This window comes from Pyxicephalus adspersus, chromosome 2 (assembly GCF_032062135.1).
Source record: "Pyxicephalus adspersus chromosome 2, UCB_Pads_2.0, whole genome shotgun sequence".
Classification (NCBI taxonomy): Eukaryota; Metazoa; Chordata; class Amphibia; order Anura; family Pyxicephalidae; genus Pyxicephalus; species Pyxicephalus adspersus.
The window spans coordinates 116,040,925-116,047,936 of record NC_092859.1 but is presented as its reverse complement, the minus strand read 5'-3'; the positions used below and the strand labels follow the sequence as shown (position 1 = coordinate 116,047,936).

The following is a 7,012-nucleotide window of genomic DNA, read 5'->3' as shown; positions in this document are numbered from 1 at the left end:
CATGCTTTGGCCAAAACCATTTTAGCTGAAGTGAACAGATATGTTATCAATTTAAATTGAACATAAGTACAAAACGATGGTTTCAAACACAAAAGTGCCTCTGTGGGTTTTTTAGGAAATGCGTGTCCCATCAAAATATAAGCTATTTGATATACCCTCGTCCAAAATTTTCTTATTTTAGGACACTCCCACCATATATGATAGAGAGTTCCTAGTTTATTACATCCTCTAAAACATTTACCCTTACAGGTCGGCTAGAATTTAGTAAGCCTAGATGGAACCATATACCATCTTAACATCAATTTATAGTTAGTTTCCACCACTGAAGCATTAATGCTACTATGGGCCACTGCAGACCATATATGATTCCAGTCCTCCTGTTGCAGTGACATACCCATATCTGCCTCCCATTTAGGTATATAGGATGGCATGGCCATACTTGTGTGAACTAAAGTATTATACAAAGCTGATAAAACTCCTTTTACCTTTATGTTCTGTACACACAGTTTCTCAAACCATGTCATATTATTAATTCCAACAGTTATTCTCAACCTAGTTTGTATAAAATGCCTGATCATAAGGGAGAAATTTTACACTGACCCCCATAATAAGGGGACTATTAGACACTGACTAGCAATGTGAAGGGTCACGTCTCCACTATGGCAATATAAAGAAGAGCTTGCCCACTGACTACTAATGTAATGGACACCCCCCTCCCCCAAATACCAGTGTAAAGCAGATTTCTGCAATCACTTTCAGGTGGCACCTATAAATACCCCCTATAAAGGAGTGCTTGGCCACTGACTACCAATGTAGGGGGGCACTTTCCCGAGTACCAATGTACAGGAGTGCTTGGCCACTTAGGCACACACCAGCAATGTAAGGGGGCATTTCCCTCATGAACACCAATGTACAGGAGTGCTTGGCCACTGACCACCAAGTTAGGGGGCCACTTCCCCTATCTGGGTACCAAAGCAAAGCAGTGTTAGGCTCACCCTAGCAATGTAAGGTGGCATTTCCCTCATGAACACCAATGTAAAGTTGTGCTTGGCCACTGACTACTAATGCAAGGTGGCACTTCTACATTTCTCACTGTTCATTTTTCTAAACTTACATACCATTATTGTCTATGGGTCAGGAAATACTTGTTGATCGTGGATGATGCTTGGACACATGGGCCACAAGCCTTCTGGAAAGACAGGAAGACAAAGGCATTGTAATGGGGAGAACTGGGAGACACAATAAATACCCAAAAGTGGTACAAATATACTCCACCTAACATGCCTGTATGTAACTTTAAAGAATATATCTGAGGCTAGGTCCACCCTAAAATGCAATACCATTAAAAAAAAGGGAATAACCTTATTGTATAAGAAACTATGACAGTGGGAAGGGATTCTTTTGTACATAGACATGTAGGAATCCAGCTGTGCTGTGATGTTTCTTAATAAATATCCACTGATTCAAGGTCAGTTGGAGTAGAAGTAAAAATAAACAATGGGTGGTTCTTTTCCAATAATCTTGGAAAACAATACTTGGAGAACAACAGCCATCCTCATTAAAAGACTTCACAAATTGTGCAGGCTGAGAATAGAATAAATCAGAAAAGACTGCAGGAATACCATTTTGCCAGGAAGTCATAACATAGGGAGAGGAAGGCAGAGTTAATGATAACTGGAGGAAGTGAATAAACATGTAACGTGATTAAAATTTAAATAACAGCACATTTTAGTGTCTATGGGGACAGTCCTTGCCAGAGTTGTCACTGGCATATTTTAGTATTTCAGTGCTTATCTTGCTGTGTTTGCTGCACTAAGTTGTTTGGATCTCCCTGTTTACAATGTCTTTTTTCCTTTTTATATACAGTATTTATGTGTCTGAACGACATCAGGGATTACAGTGTATTGTGATTCTCCTGTGACCTGTGACTGCATATATAACTGTATGCAAACTGAAAGTTTAAATAGATTATTTTTGCTGTCTATCAGGACTGAACTGAATGTTGGTAAATGTTTGTATTTTATGTATAGGTTATGGCCTTTCCCATTGTGCATGTCCTTAGCTGACATTCAGATTCTTAATAGAATGCATTCATTTTCTTAGTCTCTTTTTTGCTGTAGTGGTTGCATAAACAAGTAAGGCTTTCAACTGACCCTTTTCATACATGCTACTGCATCTTCAAAATTCAGCAAATTGCAAATCCTAATTTGCTGTAAAAATGACCCAGTAATGCATATCCCACAGGACCATCTAGTCCTGGTGGAGTGGTTGCCAATACCACAAGATAGCAGAAACTTTTGGTAATGGCATATCAGTGTTCCTGGAAATGAGAACTGCAAATTACAGGCATTGTTCAGAGTATAACAACTACATCCCAGGTACCTTGTTGGTGGTATATAGGAGCTCTCATTAGTCACATATAATTGTTTCACTGCTGTCGTGAGAAAATTGTGTTGGCTATCATTTCTGAAAATGCTAGCTGCCTGGCTGTGACAGTCAAATAAAAAGCAGAAATTCTAAGTGCCTGTTTACCCTTAATTGGCAAAGCAATATTCACTTTAATGGAACACCTAATCACTCCTTTTTCTATCCACGATTGCCACTTTTAAAAAATGTTGATTTTCACATATTACATTACACCTCTGTGAACTACAGAAATCCCCCCCCCCCAGTTTTATGGAGAGAAGCACTAAAGACTTACGACAATGGAGTGATAACAATACTCCTCCACAGATACAGTACAAGGAGTTGTTACAATAGAACAGAAATGCGTTACTAGCAGGATCAGTAAGAAAAGGGGAGAGAGCCTGAAAATATATTCAGCCAGCAACCACATCTGATTGGTAAGCCGCAGTAAATTATATGTTTTATTTATTGGTTTGTGTACATTTTAAATATGTCTTGTTTACCCTAAAGGCTTCTACAGATGTTTTGTTTTCCCAAGATAATGTGGTATTTCCCAAGAAATACAATGGTATTTATTACTGCATACAGATTTATTCATTAGAAAATAGTAAATAGAAAATAGTGGTAATGGTCCCTGTTAGCCATTACCAAAGGCTTTTTGTTTAAAGCACTATTCACTTATTGTTTTCTTACTATAATCATTTTTTTCATTCATTTTCTTTTTATTATTTCAAAACATTTACATTGTGTGGGGGAAGAAGAGGAGTCTGGAGGAAACCCACATGAATATGGGGAGAACGTGCAAACTGGTTGCAGATAGTGTCCTGGCCAGCACTGCAGAAGCAGCAATACTAGCCGTTGAGACATCCTTTCCCTTATTTTTAGAATATTTTGAAAATTAATAAAAAATAAAATTTTAAATCCCAAAAATATAATATCTTAGCTACCTTTATGAATATATAAATGCATAACCAGTGGTTTTTAAAAGATAATATGTAATGGTCTGCAATGTGGATGCATATTTTTGTAGCGTAGACACAACACAAATGGAGTAGACCAGGAGCCCTCTGTATAGACACACCCAGCTGCATACACAAGTTGTCGGATACACAACAATAGTGTATGGAATCATCTCCGGGAAACAGGAAGAACAGCTACTTCCTACAGAGGAAATGTGGGGAGGCCAAACACCTCTCTACTACACAGCTTTGTAGAGTCCATTCTAGTGTCACGGCATATTTGTGTAACAACACATTCATCGTGATACCTAAATACATATTTTCAGCTGGATCTGTACGAGAATCTTCAGAACTGCTACCCAGGGATGTAAGGTGAGGATGTATTTAGGGATTACATTATTTAAAACCTTGTATTGGGATGTTGTTAGAATGTGTATTGTTCTGTAGGCTACAATGGCTGGCTTGTGTGCAAGGAGACGTACTGTATTTATAGGAAGTCTATATTGGTTCTGCGTTCCATATCAGAATTGACCAGTTGACCAGTGGGCCACATAAATGATAAAAGAAACAGCACTTTAGATATGTGTTTTTTAATTTCTGAAATTTAAATATGCATTGTGATTAACATTTCATTGTTAATCACAATGCATATTGTGGATGCTGGATTTTCGTGCAACTGGATGCTGGATTTTCGTACAACTGGATGCTGGATTTTATTACAACACCTTTGCAGCAACGTTTGTCTAGATTGTGGAAGTAATGATTTCTGGTATGTGGATATTCAATCATGGTACTAAGTGAATGAGAAGTGTTTTCATATGAGTTCTTTTTAATTTAAGAATTAGCACATATCTGATAGCGTGAGGCTATGTGAAAAAGACTTTGTCTGACATAGCTCTCATCGTAGGCCAGAACTATAACTTTAGATTCTACAAAGTTGTGAGGGTCTAGGGTCAGTTCTTTCTTTTTGCTACAAACTCTCCACTCCCTCTGAAGGCTAAAATGTTAAAATAATAATGACACAAGAAACGCAAGAATTATTATTATTAACCTGTACTTATATAGCGCCAACATATTACGCAGTGCTTTACAAAGTCATATAACTATTGGGCTACCATAAAATTATATTACCTTTCAATAAATAAACATTTACAATGCGCATGTAGCTTAATAGTGTCTAGATTGGTTTAGTTTATTTTAGGCTTTCACATTGTGGATAATTCCCATCATTTCCCATTCTAGAGACACAACAGAAAGTATGTGTGTGGGGGAGAAACTGGTTAAAGAGGAACTAAACGAAAAACTGACAAAAAAATTACAATTACATTCAATCCCACAGGGCAGTCTGATTCCTCCAGGGGTGTCTTACATCTGGTCCTGCGTCGTCCCGGCATCCGTACCGGGGGCCAGCGCTCTGGACGCCGCCATCTTCACCTGTTTTTTCGGGTTCTTCATCCTACATCACCCGACCCAGGCACGAGATCGGGAGACGTAGGATAAAAAAAAATTAGCCGGTCTCACTGCGCATGTGTGAGATCGGCAAATTTTTTTTCTCCTTGAAAAGGCTCCTTCTGCACATGCCCGAGATGCTCAGGCATGCGCAGAAGGAGCACCCAAGAGCCTCCTGGGATGCCTGACATAGGTATCCCAGGAGGCTTTGCAATACCATTCATTCTCGACCACCTAGGCACCCAAGAATTAAGGGGCAGTGCTGCACCCTTTTTTTTTTTTGCAACTAACAAGGGTGTTGCAACTAAAAAAAAAACAGAATTTTAACCTTACATAAAAGGGTTGTCTACCCTTTTTTATGTAAAGTGAATATTCTGAGTTTAAGTATGCTTTAAGTGGATATTTCATGAATTTGTATTGATATAATATGATAAATTCATCCAAGGGCCAGGGGTGAAAATCAGTATGTAAGTAAGGTAGGTATCCAGACCATTTGACCATTTCAAAAACTGCTTATCTGCAAATAGGGAGTGGGTAGAAACCCTTAATGAGTACAGATACCTTTAACATTACATATTTCCGTTATTCTAATAGTCTGATATCAGTGTTTTCTGAGTCACTGATCTGAAACATATATGCAGATAAGGAGTTATGACGTTAAATGTTAAACATAAAAAACAAGAGACTGCCAGGCATTCAGTATTTTCAGATATAAGTTGACATTAGCAGACTTTGTAATTTTTCAGTAGAGGGTTCCTTGGAGTCCTGTGAGAATGTGTAGCAAGGATTCCCTCTAGATTTCATATACAATACACAGGATGTAGTGTGACTGCAGACATCTGGAATTTCACAGAGAAACAAGAGTGCCTTCCCATTTTCCCTTATTTGTTAGATCTTGTTTTCCTAAAATAACACATGGCTTTTAGATTGTTGTTATTTTTTCATTATGTAGTAATTGCCTAGATTCATCAACCCTGCTTATAATAAAATGCCTCCTGGTATGAAACAGTAATCTATTTTAGCAGCGAAAGTAGCAATTACTGTAACACCTTTCTGATAATTGTGTTCTCAGGCAAAATATGCTTCCTCTGTTCAGTATACTTAGGCTGGTCACACATGGTCCAATAAAAGTAGGCTGCACAATCAGTCTGTGTAGAAGAGCAGTAATTATTACTTCTGATCACTGGAAGCAATCTGTATCCCGGTTTATTAGAAAATCTCTTTGTCATTGATTGCCAGCCATTCCCCATGTTGAGGTAAAGGAACACACTTTATGCTAGATGTAAACCTCATTTATCCATCAGACAAATTAAAAAGATTGCAGCAGGTCCCAGCATGATCCAAGTTGTACTTGCTGTGCATCCATTGTTCTAAGTGAGATTTATTTGTATGTTTAGCCAATATATATATATATATATATATATATATATATATATATTTATGTGTGTGTGTTTAGTATGTGATTAGGAAAGGTAATTAGGAAAAATATTACAATAGTAATGTAGATATATACAATAGATTGCATACATTGCATACTATGCAATGTACATTGCATACTATGTTTAAAAATGAATGCCAACAAAGTTTTAAGAATTAAAGTTGCAACATTTTTACATATATTTTACCATCACATCTAGAATCTGATATTTATGTTTTCTAAGGATGCTGATGGTTTGACTCATCCAATGTTTCTTTTATGTAACAGTGTCTCCTTCATTGTATGTAATATAAAACAGAAAACCAGGCAGTATGGGCCATTTCAGACTTACAGTTGTGTGCAGCTTTGTAACCTGGGCTCAACTACACTCTCAACCACTCAACCATTCAACCAAATGGGAGCATTTGAGAATCATATTGTGCTAGCATGTGCATCCAGTTTTGGTGGGTTTGCATCCACAAGGATGAAGGAGCCAGATAGGCATTGCTGGAACCACTGGTGATGAGATCTCAAAAACCATAATCCATAGGAAATATAAGGAGAATGTGGATATTTCAGTTTGCCAGCATATCCACCCTAAATTGATTTGTCAGTAAACTGACACATTAAAAGCTGTTATTTTGCTCCTATTTTTTAATAGAGCAATCACTTGCCCCCATGGGCAAACTAGTTGTGGGTAAATGCTTGCCATTGGTGATAGCAAAGGTTCTTGTGAATGTAGATGGGCAGACACGGCATTATTTTTGATGCAGTCTGTTTA

The 7,012-nt window shown here is 37.7% G+C and overlaps 1 protein-coding gene across 1 annotated transcript in view; it reads left to right on the top strand.

Annotated features, from left to right (window-relative positions):
* Positions 1-3,607: 3,607 nt before the first annotated feature.
* SHANK3 (SH3 and multiple ankyrin repeat domains 3) overlaps positions 3,608-7,012 on the top strand; it is a 181,501-nt gene continuing 178,096 nt past the window's right edge. Inside the window, exon 1 of the mRNA XM_072402006.1 lies at positions 3,608-3,737. The gene's annotated coding sequence lies outside the window, so the exon portion shown is untranslated. The remainder of the gene's footprint in view (positions 3,738-7,012) is intronic.